We start from the raw sequence: 19,646 nt of genomic DNA on the forward strand, positions 1-19,646 counted from the left end.
AAATCAAGAGAAGAGCTTGTGACCATTCAGGAGAACTTGCAGAATTTACAAGACACAGAAAGGGAATGAGGGTCCAAAGATTCTTATTTTTACAAAACCTCTTGTAATTATTTGGAATTCCTGGGTGGCAAAAATGAAAAGCAATAGATTAAGGGAAAGCAAACTGAAAGAGCAACAGAAAAAGAGGTAACACACAGCTGCACCTGGTTTTCTTATTGTTGCAGATTCTATCTTCATCAATCACTACCAATAAATGGGAGGCAGGCAAGAAAAGGGAATGAAAGTCATTCTCTTTTTTAACTTGCTGAAGCTATCCACTGGTTGAAACGAAAGGGTACATTCAAAGACCCTAATGTAGGTTAGCAAGCCCACTAAATTCAACTATAATCCTGAATAGTGTGCAATGAGCAGTCACAATGACTCAGGCACCAGCATTTAACTAAAATGGAAAGAGGTGAAGTAGAGTTCCAGTTTGTTCAGTAACATGAGCCCTTGGGCACACACCTGCTTTTAGTTGTAGAAAGATAATGGAAATATAATGAACAGTATACTGGGTATACTGGTTTTTAAATTGAGTATGTATGGAGAAGGGTACCATTTCTGATGCTTTTATAAAACCAATTTTTTTATCCAAAATAAGTTGAAACAGAACACCGTTTAAAATCAAAGGAGAACATCCTCACAGATCATGTTATTAAAAGAGAACAAATTAAGAAATCTGGGGAACAAGATATTGGGAAGCTCCTCAAAGCATAAGTAATAGCTAAGGTCAAACTTGGGGATGATAACTCATTAACTAAAATTCAGGTTTCCACTTTGATCTCATATAAAAAAGATGGTAATAGAAATACATTTTAAGTCTCAGAACTCAGGGAATTTTTTTCTTTTTCACTTCTGACTTAAAATATTTGGGAAACAGGTATCATTTCCTTTTGAATATAATTTATCTTCCAAACTCTGACAGCCACAAGGCACAGAATAGGATGGTCTGCATTAGTAACATGAAGACAACTTTGATCTTATAACTTTTGTCATTATTTTTTATATATGAGGTCACTACATCTGTTCCAACCATTAATTCAGAACATGTACTTCATTTTAATTTCAGAAAATATAAAAGCTCAAATCTGAGAGCTAAAGTTTCAGGATTTTATTTAAGAGTAAGTTATTCAAATTATAATTAGAATGAAAACATGTAATAGAGTGTTCCACCAAGGGAATCATAAAAAAATTTCCAAACAGCTAGTTTATTTTTAATAAAACCAGAATATACTTCTATAAACATAAGCATATCTATTAACATAAATATTATACTTATAGCACTTTAAGGAAGACATGTTCAGATGCTATGTTTGGTGATTCTCATTAGTAGGTAAGTGTTACCCACACAGTACATTATATTTAGCATCAAGTGTGGATAGCCCAATTCAAAGAAATCCATGTAAATTTAGATCAGTGAGCTCTCCTCCTTGTATTCCCTATTTATTTATTGGCCTATATAACAAAGTATTAACACAGTAATGATAAAACAATGACAACACAAAAATTAATATTTGCTATAGTAATCAAAAGTCCACAAACATATGGAAGTCAGGAAGTAATCCCAACATCTCTGTTCATCTCTTAATCAGATTAATGTGCAAATGTTACCTACCAGGTATTTCTCCATTTCTCTATGTATGGTATTGGCCGCCATGTATTAAATAAACAGCACATTGGCCCAATTCTTCTTCTTTTTTTTTCTTCAGATTTTATTTATTTATTCTTGAGAGACACACAGAGAGACAGAGACATAGGCAGAGAGAGAAGCAGGCTTCCTATGCGGAGCCTGATGTGGGACTTGATCCCAGGACTCCAGGATCATGACCTGAGCAGAAAGCAGATACTCAACCACTGAGCCACTCAGGTGCCCCAGCCCAGTTCTTTATATCCAGGCCCGTCTCATAGAGATTATGGCCATAATAGATGTTATTTTCATTAATGAGAATTTTAAACTAAATCTCCTAAAATGATTTATTAGTAAAGAATTTCATATTTCCAATAAATAACTAAATTACTTACATAGTTGTAGAAGTTACCACACTGACCAACATTTTACAAGTTGGGAAACATCAGGATACACAGAGTTGACAATAGTGACATTGAAAATAATTCAAACAACCTGAGTTTTAATTCTTATTTCAGCAATCAACCAGTTTACGGGCTTTTTCTCTCTGAGTTTAATAAAATGTTGAACTAAACAATAGAGCAAAGAGTTTGCCAAATCTAATATATGGTTACATACCCTGAAATACTTCTTAAAATAAATTTATTTATTTATTTATTTATTTATTTATTTATTTATTTATTTATTTCAGTGAAAGAGAGAGAGTGCAGTGGGGAGGGACAGAGGAAGAGGGAGAGAGAAACTCAAGCAGACGCACTGAGCACCGAACCCAATAGGGGGCTTGATCTCAACACCCCGAGATCAACCTGAGCCAATACCAAGAGTCAAACACCCACCCAGCTGCACACAGAACCCAATAGGGGGCTTGATCTCAACACCCCGGTATCAACCTGAGCTAAAACCAAGAGTCAAACACCTACCCAGCTGCACCACCAAGGGGTCCCCTCCAATACCTTTTTAATCTAAAACTTTCTTTTCTTTATTTCAAGAATCTATGACTGGTCCCACATTTTAGGACATATTCTTCAAGAATGACACATAACAAAGATGTATAAGACTTTAACTATGGCAATAAAGCACTGTATGATAAATCAAGTTTTAGTTACATCAGAAAATATCATAAATTAATATTGTTGCCATTACTTGGCTCAAATATTGCACTGAAGGGAAATATTCAAATCTCTTACTTTAGCATGCGTTCAATTATAAATGCAAAATGTCATCATATAATTATGGCTGTTCTGAATTATGATTCACAGCTGGTATTTTTGGTATGATAAATCTTCCAGAAGATAATCCTGCTTAGGGATTAGTGGCTATTTCTGATGGCCATATACCACCTAAGGAAATTTAAATTATTGTTTCCCTGAGGCTTATAAATTTTTGATATTCCTTTATTGAAGAAACATGTAAGTGCCTACAAGGTAAATATATATAAAACTGAGCTGCGTTGTGGCCAAAAGAATTAATTTATAGGGAAATAGAAGGTTCAAATCTACAAATTTGTTTCCAAAATAAGTAACAACTAACTGTGTTTAAATTAAAAAGTCTAAGCATGCCCTTGCCTTAAAATGTGTCTTTGTGGGAGCTCATTCAATCTTCTTCACTCTCAACACCCAACTGTACCAAATGCCAACACGGACCTCTCAATTGCCAGATATAGTGACTCTTACCAGTCTGCCTTCTTTGAACTTCTCAGGGACACATGACAAAGTTAACTTGTTGAAACTCTGTTTTCCTTTGGAGTCCAAGATTCCACTGTCCTGAATCTCTTCACTCTTGTCTTATTTCTGATTGCTCTTCCCAGGAGTCAAATGTTGCTAAATCCCAGGTCCCAAACTCTGAGAAACTACTCTCATCATTCCATTTGCAATCCTTGAAGGGATTTTATGTACTCTCATGGTTTCAACCACTCTCCATAGGCACATAAGTTTTGATTTGTTTTTTGCCCAGGCCTTTCCTTGGGATTTCTACTGTGCCATTGACATCTGGACATCCTGCATAGGACCACAGAGATCTGAGGCAGTCTAATGTAGTTAACATGAAGAGCACAGATTCTGGAGCCAGAAGGCCTGAGTTTGAATCCCAGGTCCACTAGTTGTGTGAATGTGAGCAAGACACTTAATCCTCATGCTTCAGTTTCCTTATCAGTAAAATAGAGAAAATAATAATAATCTACCTTAGAAGGCTGCTATAGAGTGAAATGATCTTAGAATGGAGGTTGGCACAGAATAAGTGATGAATAAAATATTTGTTAAATAAATAACAAAATAATTTAAGATTCTTAAAACAGCCCTTATAATCCCTTTATGTACACTTGTATGGGTAAAGCCACTTGTCTTGATAACTAATATGGCTGGCCATCATACATAACATTTAAAGATTTTTATCTCCTGGAAAAGATTAATTCACTGGTAAGATCTGAGCTTAAAGTACTTGGAGGAAACAATAAGCTCAAGCAGAGAGCTAGAATGGTGGCAGGGGTCTTTGGGTCCAGTGTAAGCAAGAAGAAACAAGGAGGTAAGCAGGCCAGATAAGAGCTTGATCCATTTAAGACTCTGCCTAGGATCTTAGTGATGACCATCAGTATCCTGAACAATATGGCTTACCAGGCAACAAGAGATAGTTGACATCTAAATTGGAATTTCACGGGTGCCTGGGTGGCTCAGTTGGTTAAGCATCTGCCTTCAGCTCAGGTCGTGATCCCATGGTCCTGGGATGAGTCTAGAGTTGCGCTCCCTGCTCAGTAGGGAGGAGTCTGCTTCTCCCTCTGGCTCTGCCCCTCCCTCCACACTCATGTTCTCTCTTTCTCTCTCAAATAAATAAAATCTTTAAAAACAAGCAAATAAAGTAAATAGGGATTTCAGGATTTTTTTTAAGTAGTTCATAAATCTCCACTTTTCTCCATTGCCTCTAATTCATGATAAAATTGCCTCTCCGCATCCTCTGGTATTCTAGCGCTAGGAAAAGCAAAAAAGAAGTAAAAGATAGCTAAACACTTTAAAAGGGCAGAGACGGGGTCTTATGTGCTGTACTCTAGCACCTAACAGAATGCCTGACACGTAACTGGAGTTCAACAAATAGTTCTTGAATAAAAAGATAAACTGTCAAAAGTGAAACAGGAAAAAGAAGTCAAATTCCTATTTCTATAGCTAATTCTGTTGACTCTACTTGCCTGAGAAACAACCATCTACCACACCCATACCCTACTTCACACCATCCACATGCACTTCTACAATACTTAAAAGTAGTGGCTGCTTTTCCAACCTGTGGTAGGTTCTAAAGGCATTTTACTGTATCCTCCTTTAATTTTCAATATATAAAAAGAAGAACCAATATTTACATAAGTTCCTTTCTTAAAGGTCTCTTGAATTAAACATACCCAACAGGTTGATTTTTGAAAAGTAACAAGAAAGGTACAAAAAGTATTAATGTAGTACAGTAATGTGGAATTAAAATGAACTCAGACAAGAAGCCTAGAATTTCATGGCTACTTAATGTCCCACCTTCTTACCCCTCCTCCTCCCAACATTAACATCTAAACAGTTTATTTATACAGTACCCAAAAATGCCTGTAGGAAAATACAGAAACATTAAAGGAGATGCAAATTTGACATCTGCCACTTTAGTCTTGCAGAATTTTATATTCTCCATCTTAGCTGAATTTGAGATTTTTCTTTAGGTACGAATTCATTCCCTCTAAATAAATACTATGGCTTAAAAATTATATGTAAAAAAGAGGACAGACAGAAAATAGTAAAAAGCAGCATTTCACTATTGAAAAATGCCAGTATTATTGTGTGACCCTTGATAAAATAGTTTTTTAGTCTAAAACAAAAATAATTATATCTGTGGCCTTCTTCATGAAATCTCTGCAGAGGTATAACAAAGAAATTTTAGTTAATATGCTCCAGCAAGAAAGTAGCATAGAAGACAATGATTTTAATTACTAAATATGAGACAAAAACAGTTGCTGACAAGAATATTAAGTAGAGATCATCCTTTGCCTTCAATTATAAGAGGATGACGATAATTTGTCAGCTCTATTGTCACTGAAGGCATATGATAGATATGTATAAGAAAGGTCATAATTCACGAGGTACTGATCCTTTAACAAAAATAATAAAACACTGAGACACTCACTAAGCTGATTCTTGTCATTTCAGTATCAATCAAAAAATCTTATGTCAAGCAACTTGGTTCTCTGAAGTAGTTCCAGTGGAGTGAATCTACTGTTCTTTAGATGCCTTCTGAACTATCTAGAAGTTTCCTCACCTTTATCATTAAAAGCAAGATTACCATCTCATCTTCATATAGCATGGAATAAAGAGGATGGAAAAAAATTAAGCCAGTATTGCTTTTGACTTCCAGAAACTTAGAATCTAATATTGTACACACTCTGCTATCTTGGACGTCTTTATGAACAAACCAGATCAAACATTCATCAATATATTAATGTGTTCCTTCTTAACTATTCAGAATTGGTTAATGAGTGACAGAACAACAAATTCAGACAAGACTGATGTAAAACCAAAAAGACAAAAACTAACAATTGATTAAATTTGAAACTGTTTTATACTATCAGTAAATGTGTGTATGTTAAGTGAAATAATACATAATGATCATTTGGAAGGGTATATATGTGGATAGTACATAACTGACAACTCAGGATGCTATGTGATTATAATTTTTATAGTTTATTTATACTCTACATTGATTTAAAGCAGCTTACAGAGATGTGAATAATATAATGAGAAAAATAATTTAAAAGTGAGAAAGAATATAAACACAGAAAAGTATTAAGGAGATAATAGGGAGATTAATAACGTAAATTTCAGTAATGAGACTCTGCTGGAAGAAATTGCTGAAAACAACTCACAAGCTGCAGTCTTAGCTTTCAGACACAAACATCACAACAGCTATGACGTAAAGCAAAACCTGCTGTGCAAAAGCACAACTACTGGGTTTGCTAGTTAGCCTACTCAGCCAAAGTAATGAGTCATCCTTGATTTTTCCTTTTCCCTCACATTCCACATTTTCTATTAGTAAAATTTGTAGGTTTTATTGATGAAGCACATCCTCAAAATATGCCTACTCTTCTCCATTCCCAGTATTGACACCCTAGTCCACCATACTACCTTCTCTCATTTAGATTATTCAAAGCCCCTCCTATCTGGTCTTCTCACAATTTATTCTTCACATAGCAGACAACAGAAATATTTAAAAACACAAATCAAATCTTGTTCTTCTTCTGTATACACGGATCCATGGCTTACTGTTGTATTTTTAATTAACTGCAAGTCCTTCCTCATGAATTTTGGTCATCTGGACATGGACTACCTCTTTGAACTCTTCTCCTGTGACTCTGCCCTGGGCCCACCATTCTCTAGCATATTCATTCTCTTCTTCAATAGATGCCAAACTCATTTCTGCTTCAAGGCCATTGCTCTTGCCCAGAACATTCAGTCTTTAATCTTTTAACATGACTCACACCTTGTCAGGGCTCAATTCAAATATCATCTCCTTGATAACTTTACTAAAAACCCAAAGTAAATATGCATACACACACACTCGCACACATTCACACAGTTAGTCATATAATGCAGTTTTATTCTCTTTACAACTTTTCTAAATAAAATTATCTTATTAATTTCCTTGGCCATTTGTTCATTGTCTGTCTCCCTACTGTCAACTAAAATGTATGTTTAATGTGAGGAGAGAACCTATCAGCCCCATAACATGAAGTCAGAGCTCAACACAATGAAAATTCCAGACAATGGGATCAAAAGAAACTTCTCCACAATAAATGACATTTTTTTTCTCCTAAAATAAAGCCAGCACTGACATGACTATCTATTAATTCAGTAAAAGAAACTGGATAGGAGGAGTGAATACCCGTGCGTGTACTTCCAGCATGCAGCTCCCTGTGGTCTGACATAATCAATGTATAGATCTTAAGAGTGTCTAGAAGGATTGCTGAACTCCATATTCTCCACAAACTTGTTTCTCTCAACCAAGATTTTGAAAGGAGGAGGAATGAGTCTGAAAATCTGCTGGCTGCCCAAACATGCAAAGCAGCTACTCTAGGCAGTCAGGTTATTATAACTAATATGGTACATTCATTAGTCCACCATACTGGAAAAGTAGAAAATAACCTAACTTTGTTCCCATTCCTATCTGATAAATATATTTTGTACAAGGTAATTTTGGAAAGATTTTCAGTCAAGATCGCAGTGTGATTTCATGCTTTGAGGCCATCCCTCTGTAACAAACACAAAGCAACAAAAGATAAATATGAGATGAGCAAATTAAAAAGAAATTCCTGTATTAAAAAACAAATCAACATCTCGGCACAAGTCAACCATCCTAACCCTTCCACCTACACAAACATCTCTACCACAAAAATAATAAGCCGCCCGACATACATGTCAGTGGTGCCCCTTTTGAGTTGTCCAACACAGGCTCCAGGAACAGAAACACCAAGCAGTGATGGAGCCTGAGGCTCTGGGCTTCCAGCCTCCAGATCCAGAGGCATGCAGAGGCATCTGGGAGTTACAGACTGCACGACCCAGAAGACAGGCTGGAGGCAATGCAAATGACTAGCCAGACAGCAAAAATGGTGGAGGTTGTTTAGTAGGCAGAACATGGTCCTAATCCTAAAACAAAAAAACATCCATATCCTAATCTTTGGAACTGTGAACATGTTATATTACTTGGCAAAGGGGAATCAGGTTGCACATAGAATTAAGTTGCTAATCAGAAAACTTCAAAATAGAGAAAGAATCCTGGATTATCCAGTGGGCCCAATGTAATTACTAGAGTCCTTAAAAATAGAAGCAGGAGGAAGAATCAGAGTAATGCTATATAATAAAGTCTGACCAGGCTACTGTTAGCTTAGAAGACATAAGAGAGCCACAAACCAAGGATGCAGGTAGCCCCTAGAGGCTGGAAAAGCAAGGAATCAAATTCTTCCACAGAGCCTCCAAAAGGAACACAACCCTGCCGACACCTTGATTTTAGCCCTTGAAACACATGTCAGGCTTCTGACTACAAAATTATAAGTTAATAAATTTGTGTTGTTTTAAGTCACTACATTTATGGTAATTTGTTACAACAGCATTAGGAAACTAATATTACTGATTGTAATTAAACCTCCCACAGAAGAACAAAGGCAAAAACACCAAAATACATTTTAAAATAATAATGATAAGAAGCAAAGCAAATAAAATGAAATTGGGAGGAAAGTATTTGCCAGAAAAAAATAATATAATCTAAAATGACTTGAAAATTAGGATCATTTTTAAATTTAAAAAGATAAGACAAAGAGTAAGTCCCTAAAATGAAGCATAAGAAACTTAAAATAGAAATTAAACAACACCAAGTACACATTAAAAAAAAAACAGAAATTTGGAAATAAAAATTTGAAATAAAAAAATAGATTGAATAACCTGTAAACTTACCACAGTCCAAGAGAGGATGAGTAAATTTCAGAGTCTCAGAATGCATCACAGTAAGGTAATGCAAAAGGAACATGACAGTGCATTTAAAGGGCATGGAGGGGAGACTCAGAAGCTACAACATACATTCAATAGGAGTTACACAAAGAGACAAAAGTGTGGGAGGTAAAGAAAAAAATATCAAGAGAGATAATGGATAAGAAGTTTCCAGAACCAAAGAAGGTTATGTGGGAATTTATACACTGAGGACCAAAGAGGAAACCAAAAACATAAACATAAATCAATCTGTAGAACCATCCCAGGGAAATTGTAATACAAGATAAAGACAGAAACTTAAATGCTGCCAGAAAGAAACAATCATCTATAGAAGATGACAAATAGACTGGAAGCAGATTTCTCATTAGCAACAGATTATGGAAGACTATTAAATATTATCTTCAGAGTGTTGAAGGAAATAGAACTCTATAGCCCCTAAAGTACTGATCAAGAATGAGGCAAAGAAAGGATGGATATCAGTCAGGGAGGGGTTTAGCGTAAACTAATGAAAGGTAAGCATCACTTTCCTCATGTGCACAGGCGCCTACCCAATAATGCTGAGAGCTGTTGGAAATTGCAGAGTGCTCCAGACAGAAAGGGCAAAGCATATCAATGATGCATTTCTGGAAAACTGCCTACAGAGATTTTAGAAGGAAAGGGCCTGAATTTTCAAGGCTTGAGTGATTATTGTGTCTTTTCCTATTCTAAAACAGAACAAAACAACACACAGTTCCGTTACTAAATTTGCATTTTATTAAAATAAGGCCCCCAAAGTGTATTATCTGCAGGTTTCATAAAACTAGACTTTACCCTTGACGTCAGCAAAAAGAGAAGTAAATCCAGAGAAAGTAACAGAAATAATAGTAAACACAGAAATTGGTAAAATGTTTTCAGGCGCTCAACTGATAGTAAGGTATCAAAAATAAGTAAATTTTGTATTTAAAAAAGAGGGACCAAACCTATTCTATTTGATATTAACATGGGTGGTTTAGAGGTACTACATGGCATTGTAAAGAAGGCAGTATAAATGTGGAGAATCACTGGCCTCAAAAGCATAGGATGATAATTTATATAGAAAAAAAATCTGGCACATTTTTAGATGGAGTAGCTATTAACTGAACCTTTTTATAGTCTGGGGGTAATGAAGAATTGCTCCCTTTACCAATGAGATTCTTGGCTTTGCATTCAATCAAGCTAGGTCACACCCTGAGGGTTGGCAATGGGAAACCAGTTATCAAGGTTCAGCACCCACTATTAGGAGAAATCCTTAAACCCTTCACGGGGCAAGACATTTTCCTCTAGGCTTGTTCTGCTTAAGTTACAGCTGTGCAGTATAAGGAAGCATCATACAGACCCACTCAGAGAATAGCCTGGAAGCCCTTCACATATTATATGAAGGAAGGCTTCATAGAATAAAGTTCTGTGGAAACAGCTTTTCAAAGTTTATGTCATTGAATAAAGAAGACACTGGACTGTAAATAGGGAAACTTAGCTTTCCCTCACATTCCTTCACATCTACTACAATCTTTTTTTAATGTAGGTTCTTGTTATTCCTATCTAGAAAATGAAAGAAGACACCTACCTCAGAGAAAGTATTATAAAATAAACTAACTGACAATCATAAACTAAAGCAAGCCTAGCTCTTCAGAGAATATACTCCATTTGTCATTTTAGAGGTATACAGAAAATGTGTGTGAACTGACATACTAATAGATAACAATATGTTATCAGTGTTGAGATTATATTTAAGGCTCTCTCCTCAGTGAACGGCTGATCAGTTAAAGGAGGAAACAGAATACAGGAGGGTTATGTTTACCTGTGCCTGAGGACAGTGAAGAAACCAAGAGAATCCAATTTCAAAAAGGAGAGAGCAAGAGAGCAAGTGTTCACTGCCTGGTGAGCTCCTTTACCTAGTAGCCATATTAAAAAACAACAACAACAACAACAACAACAACAACAGATATTTAGCAAACTGTATTTGCCACTATCTTAGCATCTTATCATAATGAACTGGAACAGCCAGTTCTTGAGTTTCTTGAGACCAGGGGCTATATCTTAGTCATCAATGTATCTCCAGTACCTACCATGACACATGGTACATGTAAAGTGCTAATAGTACTTGTAGAATTATTGAACCAAAGGAACTGAACTTCTCTCTATAAAGTTAGGAAATCCTTGGTAAGAAAGGGTAATTGTTGACTACAATATATTTAGCTACAGATGATTCTTGAACTAATTCAAAGGGGTAAATCTGTAAAAACAACATCTAAGGCCACAAGTCATGGCTATTCCGAGGAGAAATTGGCAGAATGACTCTGAAGCAAGGCAGTTTATAGCCAAGGAACCAGACCTTCTCACTTGTTGTTCAAAGTCTTTATGAGAATACATTAACCAAACCATATTCATTTTCTATAGCTTCCTTAGAGACAGGATAGATAACAAGCATTGGTAATTAATTGCATGTTTAGTTAGAATGCATAGTAAATTAAATCATAAACCCAACTATTTAGAAACCACTCAATAGGTGATTGAAGGTTTAATCAATAATTAAGTTATCAGATTCATCAAAAGCCTCTATTTCTAAAAACAATATCAACTTTTGGGTCTCTCTGAAGGAGTGGTTGGAAACCCTGGCTGCGTACAAACCTGAGCCCCAAACTTACCAATGTGATCGGTATGACGTAGGATTGAAGCAGAGGTATTCTTCAAAGCTCCTAAATGAATGTAATGCAGTGATCCTCAAAACCACCTGCACATTGGAATTAACCGGGAGTCCTTAAAATTCCAAACCCAGAACATACTCAGAGATAATTATATCACTCTCTGGAATTGGGGCCCAGGTAACAGTACATCCTGAAGCTTCCCAGGGAATTCCAATGTACAGGCAAGTGTGGGAACCACTTATCTAAAGGGCCTAAGTCTTGAAGAAACTTTTTAACCATTTAATCATGAGACTGTAAGTGATCCAAAACCCCCTATGCCCATAAATAGCAATCCTAAAGACAAGGTCTCAGAACAACTAAAGGAGGTAGGAAGCATACTATGTCTTCAGAGAGTTATTTTTATGAGGCTCAATGAAAGTTCTAAAAGTTCTAAAAGTTCCTGACATTTGCTTAAGTTTAGGTAACATAAACATGCTCAGCATTTTACTGAAATATACTCTGTATAAGCAACTGTTCTGCATTCATGGCTGAAAAGTTAGGACATACATCTGAATATCTTGCCAGCTTCCACAAGGTATTTCTTTAGAGATTTGCAAGTGGGATTCTAATGTTACTGTCCACCCAAGGAAAAGGAGAGGAGCCAGGGAGAAGATAGCCAGTATCAGAGAAGATGACAAAAGCAACAGAAAAATGAAACGCAGGTGTATTTTACTTTGCAAGTTATTTAGTTACTTAGGACAGCAATGTGTATTTGTACTGACAATGATCTTGAGGTGGGAGTTAAGTGACCAGTCACTTGTGAAAAGATCACCAGTGACTGTTTTCCTTATTTAATGTAAACCATTAACACACAAAATGAGTTGGGATAAGGCTGGCCAGAACTCTCTCCCTAGCTTTTGAGAACAGGCTCACAGATCAGCTCATGACATCCAACCCCTAAACTCTGCAATTTAGAATTGTTCTGACTTTATTTTTTCAAGATTTTATTTATTTATTCATGAGAAACAAACACACAGAGAGAGAGAGAGAGAGAGAGGCAGAGACACAGGCAGAGGGAGAAGCAGGCTCCATGCCCAGAGCCCAATGCGGGACCCGATCCTGGGACTCCAGGATTCCAGGATCCCGCCCCAGACCAAAGGCAGGCACCAAACCTCTGAGCCACCCAGGGATCCCCGAATTGTTCTTACTTCTATTCAAATTGACAATTGCCCGGCAGCATAGAACCCAAGTAACTGCAACTTTTTTGGCCTCACTCAGATGTAAGACATCCACCTTTTCTATATCATGTATGAAAAGAGAATATAGTTTTTTTAATGACTGTGATAATCTAAAAAAAATGGAGTAATTTGGGTAGAGCTATGTCTTGAAGTCAGCTTTTTATTAAAAATATACTTATCGGGGCACCTGGTTAGCTCAGTGGGTTAAAGCATGAGATTCTCAGTTTCGGCTCAGGTCATGATCTCATGGGTGATGAGGCTCCATGCTCAGTGCAGAGTCTACTTGGAATTCTCTTTCCCTCTCCCTCTGACCTCCCCCCACCCCTAGCTCTCTTTCTCCCTCTCAAATAAACTTAAATATATATATATTTAAATATATACAAAATAAAAATTATACATAGCATAAAAAATAAAAATTATATATAGCATATAATATATATTATATATAAATATATTAAATCTAAATATATAAATATATTATATATATAAATATATATCAAATATATAATATATATTTCTCTAGGTCATTTATTTGATCAATTATAAGCATTATTAGCTAAAAATGCTAAAAAAAAAAAATGCTGCTGCAACCAGTGCAGGATACAATAAACTAATTCAAGATCTGTTCTGCAGTGACTCTATGAGCTGTGCCTTCTGACACAAGCCGGCAACACCACTGAAGAGGTTCAGAACATATCCAAATACTAGATACATCAATTTGAAATCTAAGAAAAATCATCTGCTAAGTAGACTCAGAGTTGTTGCACTGGCATTTTCCCAATCGACTAGCAGAGACTGACTTAAATATAGAGCGTTACACATCCGATACCAACTACCTTCGGGGCCTCTTTTAAAATTACAATACTAAAGAAACTGCTCGGTTTAAAATTTAGAGCATTGATTTTTATGATACTTTTAAAAAGTGCTATGGGATATTATGACTTCAGCCCATAATTAAGTGGCTTTTTATTTCCTCTAAAATTCTGATAACTGATTACTCTTAATAAAAAGCTAGTTATTACCTTGGAACATCATTTCCCTTTGATTCACCTAAATTCTACTTTACATACTGAGTTTTCTTTCTTTGTAAAATAGTGTATAACAACAGGATATTAAATTGGGTCTCTTTGTCCTAATTTACCTGATGCCCCAAAAGGTTGAGAACAAAAGTTTTCAAAGTTAAAGTACTTCCCAAACACATTTCAAAGCACAGGCAAACTGCTAGCTTACTTTTTCAGGACTTGCAAATGGAGGAGTTAAAAAAAAAAAAAAAAAGTGTTACAGTTCAGAATCCCCTTCAAGGGTGTAAGGTTTTGTCACTTTGGGAAAACTAGATCCTTGGGGGGAGGTTTTTTAAAGGGCTGAAAACCAAAGGAACCACTGGAACATGCCATTTAGGAGCACAGTGGACCAGTGGTCTGATTCCCACCTAGAAATCTAAGGAACCTATCTTATCTCTTCTTGGTCAAAGGTTTGGAGTTTTGAGTTCCTCCTGGACCCCGTGTGAGGAAGACTGATAAGAAAGGCCCGGGTAGATTTTCAAATTTCTGATTCATTCCATTCTAATTGTGGTATTCAAGTAAATGATTATGCTCCAGAAGTTTCGTTTCTAGGAATGAGGTATGTAATAAGCATTCGATAAGCACTCGCATAATCCTGGATCCATTCACAAAACCCGTCTCTAATGTCCCCTGAAGCTTTCCCCAGATAGAAGTTGATATTGCTGGGGGCACTAGAGCAAAGAACTGGACATGTTTTGAAGTCAAATTCTCCCTGTTTCAAATTGGTACTCTGTCATGACGGCCTTCTAAAACTCTGGGACAGATTCAATTAATCTCCACGAGCTCAGCTCTCCCATCTGTAACCTTATTAAAGGGTTGTTGTGACAAACAAACAAAAAAACAAACAAACAAACCAACCACGCAGTGTAAAGTGTCTGCATAACAGCAAAAGGTACTGAAAACTTTCGTCCACTGTCTGTCATCCTCTTCCTGTTGCTACAGTCTTTCTGAAGGTATGTTAACGTTATGTAGTCTGGTTTAAAGTGAAAACCTCTTTTTCTGCTTTTTGTCTGGCAGATTGCCAGCCTCCATAAAGTGATGTTGCCAGATTTGTGAATTATCTACTGTGTGTGGATTTTAGTAAAGTCTCAGCTTTATAGATGACTCAATGTTGGGCCTAATTACCTCCTAGCTATGGCTGCGAGCCTAAAACATACATCCTTTTGGGTTCAAACACATTTGTGCTTAATGTGTAACATACCCCCTCAAAAGTTTTTTTTTTTTTTTTAAATCCCTAAAACATGCCTCTTTGGTATCCATGGGATATCTCTAAAAGACTTCGGAACTGGGTTAATTGAAACACACAGGATACACTCAAGTTGTTTTACTGATCAGGCCTCTTGTCTGAAAAACCTCAGTGGAAACGAATGAGTTGATTACAGGAAAAGAAATTAACAAATGAGAAAGCTGACTTAAGAGTTATTGGAAACCAAGGATGAAAGGAACATATTCAGCATCCTCCAAAGGGAGAGTGTGGGATAGTTTTTGTGTTTGTTTTTTTAATGATCTAAGTATTTTTATACAACTCCTCCACTTGAAAAACAAAGGCAAAGAAAGGCTAGCACATGACTTCCTTTCTATTTTGTCAGCATTTTTACTAAAGCCATGCTTTGTTCTTCTCTTATGTCACTAAGTTATTTTGTTTCTGAGACCACAGTAAATTTCTCCTGGGGAGCCTGAGAAAGGCTCTAGGGAACTTTCCTGAGTAAATGCATCTAGTGAATGGAACACAGGACAAAGCAACCTGCGATCAGTCTTGGTTCTGTGCATCCCGAAGAGTCACCTCTATTCTTATTATCATCAGGAAACATTTCTAAAGTGTTTTTGAAGCCCTTTAATAAAAAATTTCTCTATACATACAAGGCTGCTTATGTCTGTATAAAAAATCTCAGCGATTCACCAAAGCTCATGCTTCCATACTAAAAATCTCCTGGGGAAAAAAAATTTTGAGAAATGTCTATCTTTTGAGATAAAGGTTGGCTATAATATGAAAAGTAGGTTCACTTTAATTGTAACTGATCCCAGAAGGCATTATATAAAAAAAAAAAAAATCTTCAAAGCAGCTATATATTGATACATCTTTATTTTGAAAGCTTAGGTTGTGCCATTTTAAAAGCAATCATGATTAATTATAAAGGGCCTCTTTTTTAGAATAAGTGATAAAACTGGTAAGTTTTACCAGCCTGCAGAGAAAGGTGAGAGATTTTACAGTCCAAGTCTCTCTTCTGAACAGGTGCTTCTCCAGCTTTCGGGCGGATATTAATAAACAGCTTCAATTTAGTTTTGGTCATTCCTCTATCTTTCCCTTTCATCTCAATGGGTTTATTTTTTCCCACCAAAATTCAGCACCACATAAGCTTAGCAATGTAGCAGACAGCAGACAATAATATAAAGTCAAAAAAGAATCTTAAGAAATACATCTGGATAGGAGACTACTCACAGTGTAAAATGTAGCAGCAAATGATCTTCTGAAAAATAAGTGTATCTCTGTTTAATCAATTCCACAAGACTTTGCAAGAGGGAACTATATCAGATTATACAATATTAAAACCCTTAATTGCTAAACAAATTAATCATGTTGTATTTAGTATTTTAATTCAAATTAATCAAGGTCTTTATGGTAGCAAGTTAAGGTAATCCGGGAAAAAAACAAATCATTTTCAAAAAGAAATTAGATTTATATGAATCATTAGTAAGAGAAGAATCAGTGAAGTGTTAATTTGCAATAAAAGGAAAAGAAAAAATGGGTCACTAGGGAAAGAAGCAATCAGCGTACTAAAATCTTTAAAATCACCATCTTTTTATGAAAACATATTTTTAGGGCTGCACATAAAAATAATTCTATTTGATACATTTTAATCTATATGCATTTAAAAATTCATCTAGACATGGATATTTCAGTTGTTGTTTTTTTTTTAAATCTATACCTTAGGGCAGCCCCAGTGGCGCAGTGGTTTGGCGCCGCCTGCAGCCCGGGGTGTGATCGGAGACCCGGAATCGAGTCCCACATTGGGCTTCCTGCACGGAGCCTGCTTCTCCCTCTGCCTGTGTCTCTGCCTCTCTCTCGCTCTCTCTGAATGAATAAATAAATACATTTAAAAAAATAAATTAAAAAAAATCTATACCTTAGAGACAGAAGATTTTTAATCATTTGGTTGTTTTGGCTTTTTAAACATCCTTTTCTCTCTTTCTGCTATTTTTTAACATGATAAAATCTTCCCTGTCTTGAAGACATTCCAAAATACTTCATTTTGAAGAAACTATCAAAGGGGCATCAACTGGCACATATGCTTGGCATCAGGGCACACCAAATGGCCCAATTAAACCATTTGTAGTCTTTGCAATACACGATTTAAATGTACCCAAGAAATGTCAAATGGTTCCTCATGCAGAATTATCTTTACCAATGAGCTATGCCTCAGGAACTGAGCACATAAATCCCTGCAGAGGTTTGTCTCAGACACACGCTGGAGGATAGTAGTAGTTACTACAGAAGAGAAGAGACTCTTCAAGCTGAACAGAATGATGGTAAATGCCTTCTTCTGGTGAGGTGCTGTGGCCAGAGGAAAATGAAACCACCAGCACCTCCTTCTTTTTGGAAAGAGTACTCCCCACATCAGGCTCTAAAAACAACAGCAGGAAGAAAGCCTCTATAATGTTTCCTTTCTCCAATAGACAATTCTTCAGTAGTTCAGAAAAAAAATTCTGAATGTGATAAATTTGAAGGAGAAAATAGTAAAGGAGGAGAGAATTAGAAGTTAAAATGATAGGCTCAATGGATATCTTCTTCACTTGAAAAACAACAATAAATTAACAGAAAATGAAATACTCCGGCTGGCTCACAGGTGGCCACTAAATGTGGGCCACCGAGCGAGTCTGTGCTCATGCATGTGGTTCCGGGTCTGGAAACTCCCACCTCAGAAGGCAAGGACTCTAATAGCAACTCTGCTCTTACTTCCTCTTGGGAAGCTTCCCTCTGTTGCTAAAATACCAATTGGATTCCTTACCTTAACTTGTTCATAAGCCCTTGCCTGGACCTCTGCTGGCCCCATTCTGTTCTGACCCCTGCCTGCCTTAGGGAACCTCTCAACTGCTTTCTTGAGTTGGATGATTGGAATGCAGCTCTCTGCTCCTCTGCGCTAGCTTCGTATTATACATGGTAGAATGTATAACAATGTTTGAAAGAAAAGCAATCCATTAGTCTTCAAAGGATATAGTGAGCAGAAGAAGGAGAGAATTCAGGGGAGACAGAGTAATGGCTTATAAGCCTATACACATCAGCCTAATCAGCAGCTACATATATTTATTTACACATGCCTTCTTATAATCTTGGGATACAATGGGTGACTTCTAGCAGCTAGTACATGCTAACACCAGAAATTTATTAGACTGACATATGTGTGGCAATAACACATTGAAGCTAGTGCTTCTGAATTGGTATATTTCATAAAAACTTGTGACATTCCACTTTTTTGATATTTAGTATGATTTATATTTTATCAATTAAAGACTAAATTATCAATAAATTGTGTTATTTAAAATTAATCTCTAATTTTATATTTAAAGATGCATTTCAGGGTAAACTATTTATTTTTTTAAAACTGTAACATGTCTCTAGAGCACCTGGTGGCTCAGTTGGTTAAGTATCTGATTCTTGGTTCCAGCTCAGATCATGATCTGAGGGTCAAGAGATCAAGCCCCGTGTTGGGCTCTGAGCTAAGCTCAGGATTTGCTTGGGATTTTCTCTCTCTCCTCTGACCCTCGCCCCCCCCCCCCATGTCCCGCCTCTCTCTCTTACATAAATAAATAATTTAAAAAAATAACATGTCTCTGAGAATATTCATACCTATTTAGTATGGAATAGCATTTAACAGCATTAATGTTAATGAAAGTTTTCTAGTAAAAATTAAGTGAGTAACACTAACATGGGCTTTATCATCTATAGCATATTCAATTACATAAAACACTACACTAATGGCATTTTGTCAGCCATATAAGTCTGGACAAGAGCATCAATGATTTTGCTCCCTGATACCTTCCTCCTGCCTCTTCAGCCTAGACCCAAGATGAAGCCTGAGATGTGAAAGTAGAAGAGAAAGAAGCTTTTATAGTTACACATTACACATACTGGAAAGATACTCACAGGGTTACATGCCTCTAAATATGCTGATATATCAAGACTGTCCCAAATAGCTTTAAATTTTAGATATTTAAAATGTTTGACAGAAAGCCCCTTCATAATAATTATTCCAGAACCCCAAATCTACATAATAGAGCTTATCATGTTCAGCTGGATTTCACTTCCAGATGTAATTACCTTGAAATATTTCATTTTTGCTCAGAGAAATAATTTTTCCAAATTGTAAATAACATTCTTTTTTTGAGTTCATAAAGGACATGACATTTTGGCTTCCAGTGATTGTAACTAATTTTAGAATTCTCTCTCATGCATCACACCTGCCCTCTGCAGAATTTCTCAGCGCCTGCTTCCTATATTTGATTCATTGGCAATAGTGCATTCACCTATAGCAGGCCGATGATGTCTT

At 36.3% G+C, this 19,646-nt stretch overlaps 1 protein-coding gene across 5 annotated transcripts in view; it reads right to left on the reverse strand.

Annotated features, from left to right (window-relative positions):
- IMMP2L (inner mitochondrial membrane peptidase subunit 2) overlaps positions 1-19,646 on the reverse strand; it is an 848,583-nt gene that overhangs the window by 348,439 nt on the left and 480,498 nt on the right. The gene's annotated exons all lie outside the window — the stretch shown is intronic.

This window comes from Canis lupus, chromosome 14 (genome assembly GCF_011100685.1).
Source record: "Canis lupus familiaris isolate Mischka breed German Shepherd chromosome 14, alternate assembly UU_Cfam_GSD_1.0, whole genome shotgun sequence".
NCBI lineage: Eukaryota > Metazoa > Chordata > Mammalia > Carnivora > Canidae > Canis > Canis lupus.